At 42.3% G+C, this 21,118-nt stretch overlaps 1 non-coding gene and 1 pseudogene across 1 annotated transcript; both read left to right on the top strand.

Moving 5' to 3' along the window:
- Positions 1 to 9,768: 9,768 nt before the first annotated feature.
- On the top strand, positions 9,769 to 9,921 carry LOC143381661 (small nucleolar RNA SNORA42/SNORA80 family; annotated as a pseudogene).
- Positions 9,922 to 12,901: 2,980 nt separating this feature from the next.
- On the top strand, positions 12,902 to 12,974 carry Trnae-cuc (transfer RNA glutamic acid (anticodon CUC)). The gene has a single exon. It is a non-coding gene; the product is annotated as a tRNA-Glu (tRNA).
- Positions 12,975 to 21,118: the final 8,144 nt, after the last annotated feature.

Raw genomic sequence — 21,118 nt, 5'->3', positions numbered from 1 at the left:
TCTGAGCATACAATAGTCACGTGGTTCTTCTGTTTACAAGGACAGCTGCAAATGTGAATCCCCTTGAAATAAAAAGCACGATCTTGAAGATTTTCCTGTTTCTATTGTGTGCTCTTATTTCTTCCAGATTGTTGCAAGCCCACAGAACAACTTCCTACCTATTCTCTTCCTCCAATTTGTTCTCTCAGAAAAACCTACACATGAAAGAGAAGAAAACTCACAAAAGGTATATCTCCATAAGTGCATTAAAATCTGCTCCTAGATTTTTAAAAATCTTGAATTCAGCTTCTCTTCTGAAAGATGATTGGGAACACATCATAGCAAGCCAAATGACAGCTGCCTTCTTACTCCTGCTGCAAGCTTATAAGTACCAAATAAAGCAGCAGAGAAGGAAACACAAACTGCTCCAAGATTAGAATGCCTTTGAGAAGCTCTGCCTTTATTTATGTATTTTCTGAGTCTCCATTTTCTTCTTTCCACTCTTGGGAAATACTGATGATCAGCATGTTGCCTGGATAGAAACAGGTGCTGCAGGTCTGGAGGGACCCGGCTAAGGGCTGGACTAAGTCAGCATGGATTGGCAGGTGGGCCACACACACCACACCACACCACGCTGGGTGGGCTGGGGGCATGAGGTCTGTTGTTATAGAAACCAGACTCCTCTGGGAGCACAAAGGTAGGGGCAACATGTCTGTGAGAACAGAGTGCAGATAGTAAGCCCTGGAACCATTCAGTGGGATTCAGTGCAGGCTGACAGGCAGACCCTTGTACAGTGCAACTGAGCCTGACAGCCGAGCGCAAAAGAGGTGCCAGTGCTCTCATGCTCTGCGTTGAAGCCCTGTCTTTCCTTCCTCCAGGCAGATGTCAGCTGGCAGGTGTGTTCTGCTCTCTCCTCTGCAAGACAGAGCTTTGCAGGTGCTGGTGATTACAGAGCCAGCAAGGGTTAGATCTTCTGGGAGCCTTTCAAACCGTTTTGATGTCAGTTACTTGTGGGTTCCTATTTCTCTACAGCCCAATTAACTAGAGTTTCATATAATGTTATGTATAACATGGATCCACTTGAGCTGCCTCCTTCCCACTCCGAATCTCTCTGTTTCTCTCTCTTGCACAGACCTTCCCTTCTGGACATTCACGTGTCTGAGGTTAGAGGCTCATCCTTCAGAGAATAGAGCTTACCTATGTTTTTAAGCATTAGGGCTGGCAGGCAGACAGATATTTATCTTGATGTAGGGTGGTTGCCAGACTCACAGGAATCTGAGTTTGAAGTAATGAAGCTGCAGCTCTTTTCATAGTGGCTGGGCTGCCTCTGTTATGATTGTTTGTTTTTTAGTTTCCCTGAGATTTGTCACAGTTTGTGTTTTTTTTTTTTAAAAAAAAAAAAAAAAAAAAAAACCTCTGCCAGGGACCCTGAGGTCGACACTTGCTCATTCACTGCTTTTTTCCAGGAAGCAAATGAAACGTGCAGCATCGCAGACAGGAAGAAGCTTGGCCAGGGTGGCCTCATTTCAGTGAACCCCACCCTCCCTGCTCAGCGTCCCTGGACTAGGAATCTTGGCCTCAGTTGCCAGTAAGACTCTGCCAGCCCAGACAGCATGTCAGAAGTACCTAACGAGGCTCTTTAACCCGTGACTTTATAAAGACAGCAAAAAGGCTAATGGGGAATGACTGACTCCAACTATGAAATAAGAATTAGGTACAGTTTGTTACACAGTTAACCCTAACACGTTTCCATGTTCCACAAGCCATAAATGATATACGGTGGAGTTCTGGAATTAATTTCCACGCCCTTTTAACCCCAGACTTGTCTATAGGCAAACGTCTCTCTCTCTGGTCCTGTTCAGATTGCTGCTCCTTTCTCTGCCCCAGTTCTCACATATTTGCTGATTTCTTCAGACTCTTACCATTCAAGTTCCAAGCCAGTTTATGTTGATGAAGCAGAGATACTGCTATGTGCTCACCCAAATTCTCATCTTGATGGAACACAGAGGAAAACTCATTTCCCAGCTTCTCCGACAGTGGGAGGCAGTGCTGGGCCCTGGCCAATGGGATGTGGGCAGATGTGATCCCTGTCACAACCATCGCTGCATGAGCCTCCCTAACCCTTGCCCCATACAACCACATCCAATTGCAACAGAAGCGAGAAGTAAACTTTTATTGTTTTACTTCAGTGAGATCTGGGGATAATTTGTCGGAATGCTCAGAATAGACTTTCTCTTAGATCAAGGTTGAGAATACCAACTTCTAAGAACTCTTTGTTTCTGTCAACTATGACTCGAAGTACAGAGTTTGAGTATATTTCCCCTTGACCATATATAAAATCCAGAATTGCTTTCATCCAGTACAATCCCTATCATCTGGCATCTCTGGTCTCTGGATGCAGTGCTAGACTTCTCTGTTCTAGTCGATATCACCCTGAGTTGTATCGCATAGGGGAGATTTTGAATACTTCATAGCGTTTTGGTATGTACACTGTGAAAAATTCTTTTTGCTCAAAATTCACCTCTGGTTCTTTCTTGAGTAGCAGCATCAAATAACAGCCCACAAACTGCGAGCTCTCCTGGCCAGTGGGGTCACTTCAGTTCATTTGGTTTTGAGCACTGGAGGAAAAGGACAATATAGATCAGTGGAAAGAGCACAGGATTTGGTTGTTGATCTGGATTTTAATTCAGGTACTTTTATGAACTTGCTGGGTGACTTTGGACAAGTTGCAACTTGCCTTGGCCTCTGTTCTTCTGTTTAGTCACCTATGATACGCAGGTACTATTGTGTTCTCTGGCTAACTCAGCAGGATTCTTTTGTTGTTATAGGACAAAATGAGTAGTCTAGGTAGAAATATGGGAAATCATGGTGGGGAAAATGCAAGGAATTATTTCAACAAAATTCACTTATAATCAGGTAGTTAAATATTATGGACTAGCCAGACCTCTGCTAGAAAGATTTGCTGTTTTGAAAAATAAACATTATCTTCTTGGGTTTACTTTGTAGTTTCCTTACCTTTGTATACATACAAACACGTGGAGCAATGGTCTCTGAGTGTGATTCATATAGTTGCTTTTCTGGACAACTTGTCAGATTTGAGGTCCTTGTCGATTAATAGCATGTTCCTGATATCTACTCAACAGTCTTAAGATCAAGTCTGCCTGTATCAAAAACTATTAAAACCATAGTTAGACAATTCCATGTCTCTTCTATGAGTTGGTATATGTGAGAAAGGACATAGAAGAGGCTATCTACTGTTTAGAATAGCAAAAGATTTGAAACATCTGGTTTTGTACCACAGGGGAAACTGGATAAATCAACTGTGGAAATCTGTGCACTGGCAAAATATGTAGCTATGAATGTTGAAACTCTGATATACTGATATGGAACATTCTCCAAGAAATTTCATTAAGTTAAAAAAGCAAATTGCAGGAGAGTGTGTAAAATATGATACTGCTTGTGTAAAGACATTCTTAAAAATGTATTTATTTGTGAATGCATAAAATCTCTTTGGAAGAATACCAAAATTCTGGTATTATTGTTTGCCTCTGGAGAAGAAAATGGATTAGCTAGGGAACAGATTGTGGAGGGGCTGTTTCTGTTTTCTTTAAATTTAAAATCACGTGAATATTTTAACTATTCAAAAGCAAAGCAGAAATGAAACCCAAAAATATGGTTTGTTTTTTTTTACATTTATTTATTTTACTAAAATTTGCATAACATAAAATTTACTATTGTAATCATTTTCAAGTGTACAGTTCGGTGGCATTCAAACAGGAACATTTTTGTGGAGCCCTCACCAGCGTCCAGAACTGTTAGATCCAGTTCATTTCTGATCTGCGCACATTTCCACAGAGACCATTGTGCTTCCCTCCATGGGAGGGAACAGCATCCATGGAATGTTTCTGAAGGTTCCCGGAGCCTTTACTCCCTTCCCTAAGGGCAGGTGAATGGCTAAGAAGACTGGTGATTTGGAAGAAGGACAAAAGTTCAGCCTTTTCTGGATTTCCTTTTTGATGGCATCCTGTCTAGGGACACATACGTGTTCTTCTCCTCCAACCAGTGGACATACTTGGGCAGACCCTATAGTTCTGGGGAAATGAGGACAATGGGGACGAAGCAGTAGGAAGCTCACTTGGGTGTGGCCCAGAATCATTTGTCTAAGACAGATTCCCATTCATCAGTCTTTCAGAAAGGGAGTTGGATGCAAATAAGGTACAGCACAGAGTTAAGGTGGCCAATCCCAGTTAATCCTGAGGCTTGGACCCAGCCTCCTCAGCAGGCCAGGAGAAAATCTGTGTTTCCCCAGGGATGAAGGCTGTGAGAAGAGTGGAACTGCTAAGTGGCTGCAGGGTTTCACTGCCATGGTGAGGAATGGACACTGCCTGCTGTTATAAACTTGGAAGCAATCATGATCCCCAGCCCAAGCCTGGAGCTGGCAGTTCTCTGAACTCAAATTTCTCCAGACAAGCGCTTGCTGTTTACTAATGTAGCTTGAACTCTTCACAGTTCAATGGTTCTAGTCCCTTTCCTAGAATTTGATGTCTGGTCCCATTGACCATTGTTTTCTGCCCTAGAAGGTGGTGGGCAATGGGGACCCCCACACCTGCTATTGTTCCCGTCTTGGTATCTTCCCAAGGAGCATTGCCCCAAAAGGGCAAAATGTATCCACTGGTTACTTGAAATGTTTATATGACAGTGTCCAAGTGAGTTCTACCAATAATAGAACTAATGCTTTAATTTTCAAAAATCATCTAAATCTCTAATGTTTTCAAATTCAAAGGAGGAAGAGAGGACTGACTTACCATGGCCTGCTTAAACTCCAATGATTTTTATTAAATTACTAAATTATGACTTTTGCTACCACCTGCACCTATAGTTTCTCTTGGTTATTTCATGTCTAATAATGGAACTTCATAATAAAGCCAACATGCCCCTGCACCACTGCCTACCATCCTGAGGGACTGCTGTTCCATGGTGCATGGCATTATTTTCCAGGGCATTCGTCCCTCTCACTTCCAGAAGGGGCTCTGCCCTGCCCTTCTCTTACCGGAACCCAAACATGTCCTAGACCTGTTCTTTATTTACCACCTTGCTTAGGCCAGGCTGAAAGACTGGATTGAAATTGATTCAAGCGTTGGGGAAGCATAAGAAGATAACTTAGCACTAATATAAGATGTGCTTTTTAATGAAGGGACAGACCAACCCACTGCCTTACAGTCACCTAAATATTGACTTGCCTACAAAGAAGTCACTCATGCCCACTGCTGGGACAGCACCCAAAACATGACCAGTGCCGCAGAAAGAAAGGAGTTTCTCCTTTTTGCTAGTCTGATCAGGGTCTATCTTCTCAATCCTTCCCTCCTGGCCTAGGATCTTGCCAGGGTAATTGACAAGGGCAATGTTTAGTTCTTTCAAGAGGAACACCACCCTCCATCTATAGGGGTTTTACCTATTCCTTTGCCTTCCATGCTCTATCAGATAACCACATCATAACACAATAGTCTAATAATGGTACTTCCAAGAAGACTAATCAATGTTCAAAACAACTGTAAGACACCATAGGTTTTAGCCCAAGATGAATCCGGCCAAACCCAAAGCAGTCCTTTAGTAAGGTGGTCATTAACTACTCACCGTTTCCTACCCTTTACCCCCTCACCTCTGTGAGCATCAACCCAAACAAGAACACAACCCACCACTAGAACAGATGCACCTGCTAGTGGGTATGAGAAAACTGTTTTTTAAGGGGTGCACAGCTGCTAAGATGCAGTTCTTTCTGCATCATCAACAACATGTTCCCTTATCTCATGAATGAACTTAGTTTCTTGGAGTTAATATCTTCATTTTAGAAAAAAAACATTTATTTTGCATTTTTATAATGTAGACTCATTCAGATGCTTGTCCCCCCCTACCCCCCCAAAAAAAAATAGAAGTCTGTACTTTTTGAATTTAAATTTTGAGTGACTGGAAATTACTTGTAGCTTTAAATTTTCTGTTTGGCCAGGCTGTATTTATTAAAGTTTCAAAATAAGCCTCAGCCTGAGAACCACATTACATGCTTCAGTTGGAATCCAATCTCCTGAACATAACTTTCAAGGCATGGTGCACCTGGGCCCATCTTACCAACACACATGATCGTAACTGTCCCCATCTCAGACACACACTCTACCCAGTCAGGGGGAAGTCCTCCAGAAGAAGCATCACTTTTGTCTTTATTCATGCCACCCTTTTATCTAGAATCCTCCTCAGTTCCTCCCATTTGATGAAGTCTTTCATACCTTCATTTCTCCCTTCGGACCCTCACAAGGCTCTTCTTACTCATCCACCTCCCCACTTACCCAATGGGAGTGCGCTGAGGGCTTACCATGTACAAGACACCAGGTTGATTCTATAGGATTTCCAGAAATGGACAACATGCAGGTCTTTTCCCAGTTTGCAATTTTGTAGCAAAGTACACAAAAAGCAAAGTTGTGTTTTACTTTTCCACCCAAAAACTATGTCTGGTTTCTTTTTTTCACTCAAGTGTCTGATACTGCTTTTCTTGTTCCTCATCCCTGATAGTCTGAAGAATAGACATTCTCTGATTCAAAATCATCCCATGTTGTATTAATAACAGATGTGATAAAATGAGGACTAATCAGCACCAAATCCATCTGCTTATCTGCACCTGTAACCACATTTTCTCTCTTGCTCTTACTTAAAGCAAATGCTTCCATTTGGACCCTGGATTGCTCTGCATTTGTCCCTATTCTTTTGTGCATCTTCAGTTTTTAACTTAATACTACCCTTTAAAAAACAAAACCAATTGCGAACCTCCTGCTTTTCCCTGCTACCCTTCACATACCTTCAGGAGATGTCTATATGCACTGCCATTGCTTCCTCATCCTCCAGGCTCTTCAGAATTCTCTCCAGAGCTGTGCACCCATCACTCTTAGGAATTAGCTCCTGTAGGAGTAGCATTAGCCAAGGCTCTTGGCCAGCTCTGCCTTGTCTCTCTTGGCCTCCCTGCAGGGCTGGGCCTGACTGCCTTCCCTTCTTCCCCAAGATCCTTTCTGGGCTTCTGGGCAGACACCTGCCTGGCTTCCCTGCACGGCCTTGCTGCTGTTGTTTGGCCTCCTGCTGGCTCCTTTCCTACACTACATTTTTAAATGTCGCGGGCCTCTGAGCTCTGTCAGGAACCTTGTTCTCTTCTTTTCCTTTTCTGTATACTCTTTTCCTAGGAAATTCATGGTCTCTTAGGGATTCAAATAACACATGTGCAATGACTGTGCTCAAACTTCAGGTCCCTGGATGCAGCTGTCTGTATCTACCCATTTAAATGTCTAATGGACATTTCTGACTTGACCTAGCCAAGAAAATGGGATCATTATTCCTCCATCACCTGCCCCCAGCCAGTAACAGCCTTCTGTGCCCTGACAAGCCTTCCTTGTCTTATTCAGTGATGCCACTTGTCAGGGGAAGGTTCAGGTTTTGTGGTCCTGAAGCTTAAACAATTTAGGGATCCCTCTGTAACATACATAATACAAAATTAAAATATAAATTCAGCATAAAAATATATATATTAATTTAGACCTAGAAAAGAAATCACAATGAATTACAAGTATTGCTATACTGACAAATACCACAGTAATTGCAAAATCAAGAAAGACAACATTTTATTAATTACCGGCCTCACATACTTCAATGATGCTTTTTTCCTACATGCTTTTTGATTGCCTTTTAAGATAACATTTTGTAATAATTTCTATAGTGAGAATAAGAGAATGATTCAGATCATTTCTCTTTGATAGGTTAGTAAATATATTTTTTTAAAAAGTAGAGGTAGTTTTGAGACATTTATTTTAAGCTTCACAATTGGTAATATTTAAAGAAAATTCACATAAGACTGGATAGTTTTGCACTGTGGACTGAGCAGACCTGTGCCAGCAGGAGATGCCCTTTGAAAATGGACTCCATGTTGAGGGATCTTATTTGGCAGTTTTTGCAGCCTGAGGTATGTACTGTGACACAAAGCAATGAACAGGAGGAAGGTCCATTTCATTGCTTACCCAGGTTCATTTTCAGATTGATGTTCTTGGTTACTTACTGATGTGTCCAAAATATCTGCCCAGCCCTCCCGGGTTCATGTTTCCCAGTGTTGAAATATGTCATGGGCTTAGGTTAAGTAATTCACTTTCAGCATTTATCTTATAGGTAGATTATTTTCCTTTCTTTACACTCCGTATCTAATCTGTCAGTAATTCTTGTTGCCTTTTTTCCCCCAAATTCACTCCCTAAATTTAACTCCTCTTACCAGCTCCCCGATTCCTTCCTTGTTCCACACTGCACCCACGTCTCTCGAGGACTCTGTCGATAGTGTATGACTGTCTTGCTACTGGTTGACTTGATTTAACTTCCCTGTCTTCCATTATCCCACCTCACAGTACCCAGAACAAAAACAGCTCAGCTCCTGCCAATCTTCTGCCCCAAACCCCAGATGGCTTTGAATCTCACTGAAAACCATATGCAGCTCCTGGAGCCCCACCATTCTGGCTCTGCCCATCTCTCTGACCTCACTTTCCTCCACAGTTCCTCTTGATCATCATGCTCCAGCCACACTGATCACTTTGTCACTCAATTATTCCCACAGGACCCTTGTACTTGCTGTTCCTCCAGCTTAGAGCACACTTCCCAAACACAGCAAGCTGCCTATGCCCACCCTCCAGTGCTCATCTTCCAGGTCCAGGTGAAGTGGCCCCTCTCCCAGAGGCCTTATCTCATATAGCAGCCTCTCTCCAGGTTTTTGCCATATGCTTCTTCTGTATAGCACTTTTTTTTTTCCAGTGCCAGGAGAATCTCATTGTATATATTTTTATAAATTTTTCTGTATCTACAAGAGCATTGGTCCTAAAACTGAGATGCAAATACTTCTGGAGCTCCGTGAGGTCTTCTAAGGATATGAGAATATAACGAGTTAGTTTTCAGGGAATTTTTTTTCAGATAGCTAATTCCACATGAAATGAACCACAGCAGAGACATTATGCCAGCTTTTCTTTTCCAATCCCCCATCACAATTGTACTTATCTGATTTACCCTCTACTCATCCATCTTGATGGATATAAAAAAAAAGTCTGAGGCTTGGGAAAAGCAGTAATTAAAAATAAGAGTTTGAGGAAGTAAACAACTTTTAATGACAGATTTTAAAAAAATATTTCCTAATAAATATAATATAATTTCTAAATGTTTTTTCAGTGCTTGGTATTGAAGTCAGGACCTTGCTTATGCTAAACCTGGGCTCCACTAGTAAGCTACATCACTAGACCTTGGTGTCTAATGTTTTACTTTGACAAAATTAAAAGATGACCAAATTTTTTTCAAATATTATTAAATATTATTTTAACATGGATCACTATGTGCTTTTCTGAATATAACTTAGGAACAGTTTAAATAACTGAATTGCATTGAAAGAAAAAAATTCTTTCTATTCCCACTGAATTATTTAAGTGAATCAGGTTTCTTCATGCTTACATTTGTAAAAACAAAAACTAGAAATAGAATTGATGTTGAATCCCATCTGATTCTAGCAGTAATATTCATCCATGAATACATAAACTAACTGAAAAAATAACCCTAGTAAGTCTCATTAAGAGAACATTTAATAAAATTTTTATTTCTTATGTTTGAGTACTTTCTAATAAAATTTGCAATGTAGTTATGCTTTGATCAATCATGTCTTAATATCATTATAATGTTAACTGAATCCAGATGAAATTGTTAGCAGTAAGAGCTTTATAGTCACAAGAATAAAAAGAACTGACTTCGATTTAAAAAGTTTGCTCAAGATAAATATCGCTTGTCCCCTTTTCCTCTCATAGTGTCCCATGCCAGAGCATATTGTGGCCCTAAAGCATTGCCTGACCTCTGTGCCTGTAGGCTCCTGGCACTGAAGCAGGTTGCATAGTGGGAAAAAAAAGATAAATATCATGGAATTTCTATGGAAGAAATGGACTGGAAATGCAATGGGGAAAAGGAAGGAATTAAAATTTGTGACTTTTGGAGATGAACTTTCCATATGTTTTCAAAATAGATAATAGCCATATAAATAAAAAGAGTTGGCTAGACATAGAAGATGCTAGAAATCTAACTTCCAATACTATATCAACAGGGTGAAATGTTATTAGGGACTTTATATGCTTCTCCATCTCAAAGAGTAGTAGAAAATCTTTATTATATATACTGCAAGCATGCAACTATTGCACATTGCACTCACTTGTGTTTAGCCACGCCTCACGTAAGCAAGCAGGGGCTGCTGAACTTTTAACTCATGTGTTCTACTTCAGTGCTAGTCACATAGTTAGTGCTAAAATTAATGACATTTAAAAAAAAAAAAGACCATACCCCTCCACCAAAATAAAAACAAACAAAAAAACCCTTAAGTTTCAGCTACATTGCAGGCAGGAAGGCTCCTTTTAAGCCTAGAAGGGATTCCTTTTAGGAAAACTAGACAGGAAGCCCACTCCCATGGCCTTCTCTCTCACAATGGAGAGAGACAGATATTCTTTTCTTTGCATATGACAGGGTTTTCTGGAATCAAAGTAAAAATGGCTTTAATAAACAACGATTCCTCTTATCCAATTACCATTGGATTTAAGACTTAGATCAGCTTCCCCAGGCAAACAAATTTTAAGTGACTGAGAGCCCCAAACCATTGTCACCTGGATGAACAACTTGTTCATCCTGGAGGGTTTACTTTTGACAAAGCCATTCTAGCAGAGAGATAAATTAATGACTAACATCATTTAAAAAACTGCTTTCATTGAATTGTGCTTTTGTGTATGTCATCAGTCTCTTCCACAGGACACTGTAAGAAACAGTCTCATGACATTCTTTGCTTTTATTATTGTATTTAGCTTAGGACTATTGTTGAGGGTGTGGCTTACCATTTTACACAGCATCAACTTTATCAGGAAGGAGGTAGAAATTCCTTTTTGGTTTTATAATCAAAGATAGTTATATTTCTTCTGCTCATCTTCATTAGTTTTAATCTTCTGGGTTCTCTAATTTGCATGATTAAGCATGTGTCCCTCTATGTCAGCGACTGAGGTTTGAGTGGATTTGGTGAGGTTGCACTAGCAAGTTCACTGAAATTCATGGCAACCTTTTTGGGGAGTGTGTGCTCACCTGACCACTAGTTTCGAATTTTTCTTCTCTAGCCTCATTTCCACACCCCTCCCCACACACTTTCTTCACATACTGAATTAATCAAGAACCTTAATTAAGAATGGTCATGGGGCTGGTGCTGTAGCTCAGTGGTAGAGCGCATCCCTCACACGTGTGAGGCACTGGGTTTGATCCTCAGGACTGCATACAAATAAGAAAATAAATGAAGGGGGATAAAAACAGAATGGCCAGAAACTCAACTTAATTGAAAAAGTAAAGCGAATATATTATGCTTGCTGAATATAGTTCAGGAGCTAGGCTAGCTTCAACCATGGCTGGATGTGGGAATTTTTCCTAAAACCCTCTCTGGCACTCGGCGTTTTCCCCTCTGTCTTGCAGCCCTGCTGTCTTCTGGGTTGACTCTGTCTGAGGTCTCTGCCTCCCCACCTAGTGGCTCTGGCAGCACAGGCTTGTAGACTGCTGCAGACATCAGTCCAGTGGAGGGAGAGCTTCATTTTCCCCCACAATCCCGACAAAGTTCCCAAATTGAGCTTCCGTGAGTGACTTGGCCAAGCCACTGAGGACAGATGGTTGGAACCCACATCTTCTCGGAGATGCTTCCGGCTCCACCTGAGAGGCAGGAAGTTTCTCCTGCGGCAGCTGAGGAAGAATGGGGAAATGGATACAAGGCAGACAAAACCAAAACTTGCGGTATCCATTTACATTCAATTTTATTTTTTAGACAGAAACATGTACACTTTTCTAAGTCCCTTTATAACCTTTTAAGAACAATGTAGGTCATTAATAAATACATAAGAAATCAAATTATAATTTGTCAGTTGCTCAGTGAGCCTGAAATCAGAACAAGGGCATCTGTGTATGTGACTGAACTATTCTGTGGAGGGCTCTAAGGGCAGAATCATCTGCACAACTAGAAACAGGTCACAGGGCCGTGCTGGAGACACAGTACAGGTGCTTTTTCCCTGGAATCTTCTTTTCCTTAGCTACCATTCCCAACCATCCCACTCCTCCTGGTTATGGTAATACCGTTCACTCCAGTCACCTATTGACATAACCGTGAGGCTAGAATTCCCAGCTTCCCTGCTTCAAGCCTGGAAGACAATATGTCTTTTATGTTTATATATGTCCTGCTTCTTCTATCATGGACTGACTTCACAGTGTAACTCTGAGAGCTTTGTGAAGGGAAGAAGTTAAAACTACTAAATACTTACAATGAAGGCAAAATCTCCTCCGCTCCCCAAAATGCTATATAGATCAGGGTTGGGTGGGGACAAGTAGCATGTCCTTAGTCATTGTTGGTGATGGGGCTGTGCCTTTGCCATCAAATGGCTCAGTCTAAGGTGGGTGGTGGTAGAAATGCCTACAGCAATCACACTGGGCATGCACTGTACTCCCAGTATATAGGGAGGTGTAGCTCAAGCAGTCTCTCTAAAAGTTATAGGGAAGGAACTGTCGTCAACATTCAGATTCAACAGACTGCTGACGTCTTCTGCAATTTCTTAGGGGACCAATACTATGTTGGACTGCTTGAGTTAACATTAGCATTGAATTTCATTGATACGGACCAAATCTACCCTTTTCCCTACCTCCTATTCTCCTACCTGGAAAGAGGGAGAAATTAGGGATAAGAGGCATCCATTTTTGTCAGTTAATAAAAGAAGCTTCACAATAACAAGGAACATGAATGCAGAAGGCATCTCCTTTGCTTGATAAGGCCAGAATTATTATTTTACAAAGTTCTGTTAAGAGTAAATAGGAGGCTGGGGATGTAGCTCAGTTGGTAGAGTGCCTGCCTCTCATGCACAAGGCCCTGGGTTCAATCCCCAGCACCACCACCACAAAAAAAAAAAAAAAAAAAAATTGACTAGGAAGTCCTCACCCAGGCTACTTTGGTACTGTCAGTAGAAAGCTAGTTCTCTTATTGACAAAAAAGAATGTGAGGGATCCTAGAGACTAAACATGGACGCGCACCTGAGTAACTTCCGGATTGGGGGGGGGGTGGCTAAACATGGACACCTGAGGCATTTCTGGATCCTAGAGCCTAAACATGGATGCCTGAGGAACTCCCGGACCCCAGGGGCTTAAACATGGATGTGCACCCTACGAAATTCCGGATCCAGGGTCCTAAACATGGACGTGCACCTGAGGAATTTCCGGATGCTAAGGCCTAAACATGGACGTGCACCTGAGGAATTTCCGGATGCTAAGGCCTAAACATGGATGCCTGAGGCACTTCCAGATCTGAGGGCCCAAAGATGGACGTGTGCCAGAGGAACTTCCGGATCCTAGAGCCTAAACATGGACGTGCAACTGAGGAACTTCCGGATCCAGGGGTCTAAACATGGATCCTAGAGCCTAAACATGGATGCCTGAGGAACTTCCAGATCTGGGGGCCTAAACATGGACACCTGAGGCACTTCCGGATGCTAAGGCCTAAACATGGACGTGCACCCGAGGAACTTCCAGATGCTACAGCCCAAACATGGATGTGCGCCTGAGGAACTTCCGGATCCGGGGGCCTAAACATGGACGTGTCCCTGGAACTTCTGGGTCCTTGTGCCTATAAAGGGCAGGGCGTGACTCCCAGAAGGGATGTGGCCCATGAAGGGGAGCCGAGTATGGGGCCTGTTGGGAGGCAGACTGAGTTGTCGCACCCTGAACTTGAATGTGATGGTGGCCTCACTTCCTGGCCTTCCCCTGGGTGTCACTTCCTCCCCTTCCAGGTGGTGCCGGGGAGGAAGTGAGACCAGGCGCAGGGGCCAGGCCCTGAGGAGGGACACCGTCTTTCTCCTCACTTAGCCAGGCACCCGGCCTGGCTGGGGACGGGGACATTTTGTGACACTGGCTGCCTCCTGCATCCCTGCCCCAGGACCTCAGGGACCACAGGCGGGGACAGTCGTTGATTCTCCCCTGGCCGCTGACCCTCGGCCCTGGGGTCTGCCCAGGAAGAGCTCTGTGTCCCAGAGGGTCAGGGGGCCCCTGTGACCTGCTGCTCCTTACCCACCATCATCCTGGGCAAGAACAGGTCAGGATACCAGACGCTACTGAGAGTGACATCTCCTAGATGGGCAGCTGGGGACTTTGCCTCTGTCCCCAGGCCTCGGACACTGGATGATCCCCCCCAGAGACAGAAAATAACCCTACACTGCCCAAGAATTATTTAAGCTTTGGATTCTGAAATTTTCCTGCTGCCACCTGCTTTGTGAAGCCAGTTTTTCAACAGAGACAATATTCCAGGTAAAGTCAATCAAACCAAGCTGACATATCTGGTCCTCCAAGAGAAATCTGGATTGGAAGGAGAACAGCCATTCTCAACTGGCGAAATAATGAAGTTCCCTTGTCCTTATTTTGTGTAAGCAAAATAAATAATCTGATGTTAATCATCAAATTATTTTTGATGAGTGCTTGGCTCATAGGAAAACTGATTCTGTTTTATGGAATGAAGTGTTACCTGATTTTAAAATTTAAAATGAAGTCAATTAGGATTGTTAATTTACACTGTCATAATTCTGTTCTTTGATAGCAGAAATAAATAAATGTGTTTTTTTTAAATAAAAAGAATGTGATTTTTAGATTTTGGATTATTGAGGAAGAAATTAAGAACAATCTGCAACCATAGGTCACCTTTCCTTTTCTCCATATTATTTCCACTGGGCTGCATCCCCTTCCTTCACCCACAGAACCAGAACTCACACTCCTTCCAACCTCACCTTCCACCCTGGAAGATCAGCAGGAACTGGCCAGAGGAGCAGGCAGTAGGGACAAGGGGAGCATGCACTTCACTGGGAGAGGTAAAGCCTGCAGGAGGTGTGGAATTGATCCTTTAAGTGGTGTAAGGAAATGGGGGACAGGCAGGAGCATACACCATGAGTAACTCTCTTCTTTACCTCCTCCCTGCCTACTTCCTACTTGTTCCTGCTCTGCTCAGAATTTTTGAGACAGCTTACTGAAACTTTTAGGACAGAACTGCATAACTTCTTGAGGTCTGGTATGCATTTGTTTTAAGAAGGAGAAGCATGAAATGAGCATCCCTTTTTGGGTTCCTGGGAACCACTGGGAAGCCAGGGATGCCTATCCAGAAAACAGCTCTGCTGCCAATACCACTGACTCCCAAAATTGTTCCTTAGAGTCACAGGTTATGAGAAAGGAGAGAAAAAAAACCTGACAGGTAAGCATATCCACCCACAATGAATCGAATCTTCTTTAAGGAAAAGCTTGTTCCTTGTTTGTCCTTCCCCTTCTTAGTAACCAGAATCCATATTTTGCCCGGAGTGAATCTTCAATAAATATAAATTATCTTAATAATTATTAATAAATTATTATCAATAAATTATTATTAATGTTATCACCAAATAAAAAGTAATAAACATTTTTTGAGGATAGGTTCTCCCCCAGTCTACCAATGTGCTCACATGGTAGAGGATACTGGACAACGATTTAAAAATGAGAAATGCTACTTTAAAAGAGCTAAAGCATACAGTCAAAATTATAACTCACATAGACATAAAAAGAAAGCTAACCACTCAATTCTTTCAAATAAAACATAGAGAGATTAAACCATGTAACCAAGGGCACACAGCTGGTAATATTGTGGCCTGGATTCAAGCTCTCTCTCCAATAGCAAAGTCTCTAGCGGCTGAAGGCAGCTGGGAGAGGATTCTGCATCTTTGGCTCCAGGAAAAATTTCCTGAGAAATTAGTGCAAAGGTCACTTTTTCTTATTGAAAGCAAACTCTTTCTCAAAACTCAACGTGGTTAGCAGGTTCTGACGATGCTATTACTTTGAGCTGAACTTTTCTCATGATACATTTAGACCTGTTGACTAAAATGTATCATGAGAAAAGTGATGAACCAGGGACAATGGAGGCTTCAAGCCTTGTTTCAGTCTTTCAGTGAACTTAGTTTTAGAAAAAGTCAATTCTCTTTTTGATTACCGAGTGCAATATTGGATGTGGTTGGATTTGCTGGGTTTTTATTTTTCTTCTTGCTGTTGATCCTAAGGCACCCAGAATGGGAGCTTTGTAGGCAACCCATAGCAGCAAAGGCCATTGAAACCAGAACCACAGAAAATAAAACCCAAGATGCAATGTTATTAGGAAAAAGCCTTCCTTGGCTTTATAACACTTTTCATTGGTTTGTCAGCCCTGCACACCTCGCCCCACCCCCACCAGCATGAGGGAAGCAGATATGCAGAGAGAGGCAGAGATAGCAGAGCATGTGCCTGGGTAGCTGGCAGGAGGGGCTGTGCTGTTCCTGGCTCAGGCCCTGGTGCTGGGTCTCTGTGGGGTCTGCTGCCTTGTCTGCCCTTGGGCTCTAGGAGATCCTACATATCACTCCAACAAACCCACTGTTAGCCTTAAGATCATTTTAATGGTCCTGAACAAAGGCACCCTTGCTCTTTACCCATCTGTCACTGGAGTCTTTTACCATATTTTGTGAGTTTTCATTCACATCTTGGTAGCTTCTTTAGTTTTGTAAGTTTACTTACCTATTTAAGGTATTCAATTTTGCTTTTATTTAATCAGGAGAGAATACATTTGACTTAATTCACAATGGAATATAACCGTAAGCCAAAAAGTAAATTGTAAACATTTGGGGAGATAGGAAAGATTATCTTGGGATATAAATCTGAATTCTATCTGTAGTTACTAGTTGTGAAGGGGATTTCCAAATGGCTTCAAAAAATTACTTGTTTCTTTTATTTATGTAGCACTATATAACATCGGCACATTCTGATACGTTAACTCTTAAAATCCCAGAATTTGGAAAACCATGCAGACTAAGTCAGCTCTCATTTTACAGATCTGGAAACTGAGTCTCAGAGAAGTTAAATGTACCATTTAGCTTCTTGGTCCAGGAAAGGTTATTGTAATCCAGTCTCTACGTCTGGCCTTTATATCAGAGGGAAACAGATATTTCTATATGTGTTTCATTAGTATAAATTTCCCTAATTGCTTTGGGCAGGGGCTTCCATCCCTGAAACAAATCCTTAGGGACATTTGGGGGTCTCTTCATTACCAATAATAAAAAGTTGCGAAGTATTGAGGCTTTCTGCTCCTGATGTTGCTTTGTAATGCAGAGATAACATACTTTTAAAACATTAATGAGTTCTCTGAACCCAACAGAATTCAAATAAGATGCCTCTCTCACATGCCACCACCCACTACCTGTGCAAGAGAGGCCACCCTGGGTCCTGTGGGGAGGAGAGATATAAGAAGGGCCTGGAATCTGGAAGGAGGTTGCTCTATCAGTCTGTTTTTCATTACTGTAATGAGGCTGGATACTTTATAGGAAATAGAGGTTTATTTAGCTCACAGTTCTGAGGGTTCAATGGCATGACACCAGTATTGACTGGGCTCTTGGGAGGATCTCATGGCAGATGGCACCTTAATAACAGAGTCACATATGAAAGGGAGGGAATCACACCTCAAGACAAAGAACCAGAGTAAAGGGAGGGGCTGGGCTCACTTCTTTTATAACAACCCACTTGAGAGAACTAACCAGGAGAGACCCATGAGAACGACCTGAATACTTTATAAGAGCAGTGACCTTAATGACCTCTCACTAGTCCCAGCTCTTAAAGGTCCTACCATCTCCAAATATCCCCACACTGTGGACAGCACATCTAAACCACAAAACTCTTAAGGGACAAACTACATCCAAAGAATATCACCTGCCTTTGAGGAAATTCTTCCTTTTAAAGAGAAACTGTCCATCTCTCAAGGAGAAGGCCCTTCCCCAGAGTTATGAAAATGAAGGCCCCAGAGAACCACCTTGTAAACTAAGGTGGCAGACTGTCACCTCCATCCCTGGCTGAATGTCTGCTCAGTCTCTTGACTTGCTGATCCATCTAGTACGAGCTCTGGAGAGAGGTCAGAGGCAGGATGGAGAGTCAAGGAGAGGGAAGAACACCACTCTCAGCTTTTCATTTCTCTGAAAACATAGAAAATCAATTCTTCCTGTGGTAGTCTCCAAAGAGAGCTGGGCTTGGGAAGGGAAACCCTCTGTGCTAGGCAAACTCTGTGAAGGGCACTGTGGGACTTGCCTCAGAAATGGGTATGTGGCCCCCAACTGATGGAGGAGAAGGATTTTTTGAAAAGGGTGACTAATACCCATGAGAGCTGTTGGGGGATGAATAACTGGGGCTCCCTGTGTCTCCCACTAGTCCAACCCATGCACAAGATGGGTGGATTTGAAAGACCTTGTTAGGGAAGCCACATTCAGAGCATTATCCTGCAAGGAATTTCATCTCCTTGCTTCATATCCCAACATCACAGAAGTAAGTGAAATGAGGAAGTGAATGGCAGACCGTTCTACTAGGGCTCCTGCATCTCATTCCAGGCAACCAAAGCTCCCACTGCAGCTGTTGCTGAGCAACAGGGCTGGGAAGAAGACAGCTTTGAACCAAACATGGGACAGATGTTTTTAAATGAATAGATTTATGTTTCAAGAATCTGAGGAGACTGTTTCAAGAGCTGAAAGTGATGGGAAGACATAGAATCAAACTATGAGGTTCTTCTTTGCCAGGAATGTAGAATTTGAAGAACTGTGCCATATGCTGGATGCTTTTCTTGGTCTTTGGACTATGGTAAATATTTTACATGCTGTACCAGTTAAGGTGGGTTGTGGGTGGTGGACAAAGAAAAGCTAGGTTCTAATTCAACCTGCGCTTGTATTATATGCCTTTTCTAGAAACTTTCAGAAGCAGGGAGCTGCACAGGGTAGGAGGAGGTGAAGTTTATGCTAATAGGCGTACTTGTTGCCTCCAGAGTCCCTAACAAAGAGTTTGAACTTCTAGTAGCAGTACCTTTAGGAAGCCAAGTCTTCCCAAATCTGAGAAACTCCCCACTTGCTCTGCCATCATCTTTCTGTACCTGGAAATTATTTTCCAGAATATTACTATTCTGGAAAAATTTGCACTGACCATCTATATGCTTACATTTAAAGAAACATTTACAAACATTGGGTTCTCCTGGTTTTAAACTAAGATGGCTGACAACAAGGTCACATTCTATGAAAATATAGAATCAATACCCAGGTCTCCTTGACCACTGTCTCTCTCCCTTCTCCTCCCCTCTCCCATATGTGCATCACCTGTGTAAGCCCATATCCCAAACAGATACCAGCTCAGTAGTGCTCATGAAAGGCCTGTGAACTAAGACAAAACTAAGATTCAAGACATGGCTTAAATTTCACAAAATCAGCTTAGTAAGTAGCCAAGCCAAAATTTGACCACTGATCTGTCTGACTTAGCCAATACTCATGCTGCCTATTTCAGGATGGACAGAATTTCCTGCATCTTCTCCAGCTAATGGCTAGGTCAGGAAGGAGCCATTGCACTGGACAATATCATATCCTAGGGACAAGGTAATCCACAGTCCTCAAAGTCCAGTGAGCTCCCTAGCTATAGCTGATATGGATTCTCAGAAGATCTAGCCTCTTAGACCAAGTGTCCAGGGAGAGACTTTAGCTTTGGGATTCTTTGCAGGTCTTCTCTGAGCATCCTGAGCTTTGGATATCAAGGGCCTATTAGACAACTCTCTTCATAACCAAACCCATCAGTTTTTGAAAGTCCTGTGTGTTCCAAGCACTATACTAGGTACCTTATGAAAATCTTATTTGATCTTTAAAATAACCTTTCATGTGGATGTTATTATTGTCTGTTACATAGTAGGGAAACTAAGGCTCGGAGGAGTGATTCATCATGTGGAATAGATGGCTGGGATTTTAATTTAGTTATATGTGGTAGATTGCTGATTGTGTATCCCTCCAGGATGGCCAGGGCACTTTACTCTTCCCTCTGACTTAGGACTCCTCCATGTGCTTGATTTGGCCAGTGGTCCATTTGTTACCTCATTTGTTAACAGATGAGATACAAACAGATGATACTTGTTGCCTCTATACTTCTCTTGTTTCTCTCACTTTACCATGAGAATACACTTGAGCTAGAATACTAGACACATGGAAAATGGCCAGACCAGTCAAGCTGTTCAGAGATCAGATAATATAGCCAATCCTCAACTGATCAGCTTCCAACTATAGATGCATGCATAAACAAGTCCTGTCAATCCCAGCTCAAATGGGCAGAAGCCCCAGTCAATCCAATAGTTTCAAGAAAAATAATATGAAGATCTTTTTTTAAGCTGATAAAGTTTGGGATGGCTTAAACACAGCAGTCGCTAGCTGATACAGTATGTCTTCAAACCTGCACACCTGTGTTCTCACCGAACTCATAACTGTAAATTCAGCACTGCTGCAGAGGGGCTTCTTTGTCAAGTAAGAGGTTAAACTAGATGACACCTTTAGTGCTAAGTTCTGTGATTACCTATGCAGCAAGCAAAACTTATCAGCAGTTTCCCTTCCTCATTTTTCTATATCTCCAGGGTATAGATGACATGAGGCCACTTTATCCCCGGCCAGATGTCTCTGATCCTGAGGTGCAATCCCTAGTCAGGCCAACACATCAAGGTTTCTAACCCTCCAGAGCTTTAGTGTCTTCATCTATAAAATGAAGACAGGTCTTCTACTAAGTCCTGCTGTTCATCCAGTAAAACCTTTCTCTTCAACACCAATAAGGAAGATCAAAAAGATTTTGCTTTTATTTGGACTAGAGAGCAGCACATACATCCACAGTTTTCCAGGAGTAGGTCCCAGGAATTCTCCTGTTCTCTGAGATCGTCCAAAGGGCCTGGATTATCTTGACATTCCACATATGCCCACTCATGGTCTATCTGGATTGAACTGAATAAGTGGGAAGGGGCAAGTTTGGGTCCAGTAATAAGGTTACATCATGCAGAAGGAGGGAGCAGCAGCAGCCATGAAGAGTCAGGTACTCTCCACGTTGCTCAGCATTTTGGGGCCCAACAGTCCAGATCATGCCAGGACATACCATCTAAGATAAAGAACAAGTTGTGCTTTCCATTCCACTAAGAACTTGCCTATCATTTGGAATGGGCATACTGATCCACCCACACCAGCCT

Source organism: Callospermophilus lateralis, chromosome 15 (genome assembly GCF_048772815.1).
Source record: "Callospermophilus lateralis isolate mCalLat2 chromosome 15, mCalLat2.hap1, whole genome shotgun sequence".
Taxonomy (NCBI): Eukaryota; Metazoa; Chordata; class Mammalia; order Rodentia; family Sciuridae; genus Callospermophilus; species Callospermophilus lateralis.
The sequence above is the reverse complement of the archived record's forward strand: the minus strand, read 5'-3'. Positions and strand labels throughout refer to the sequence as shown.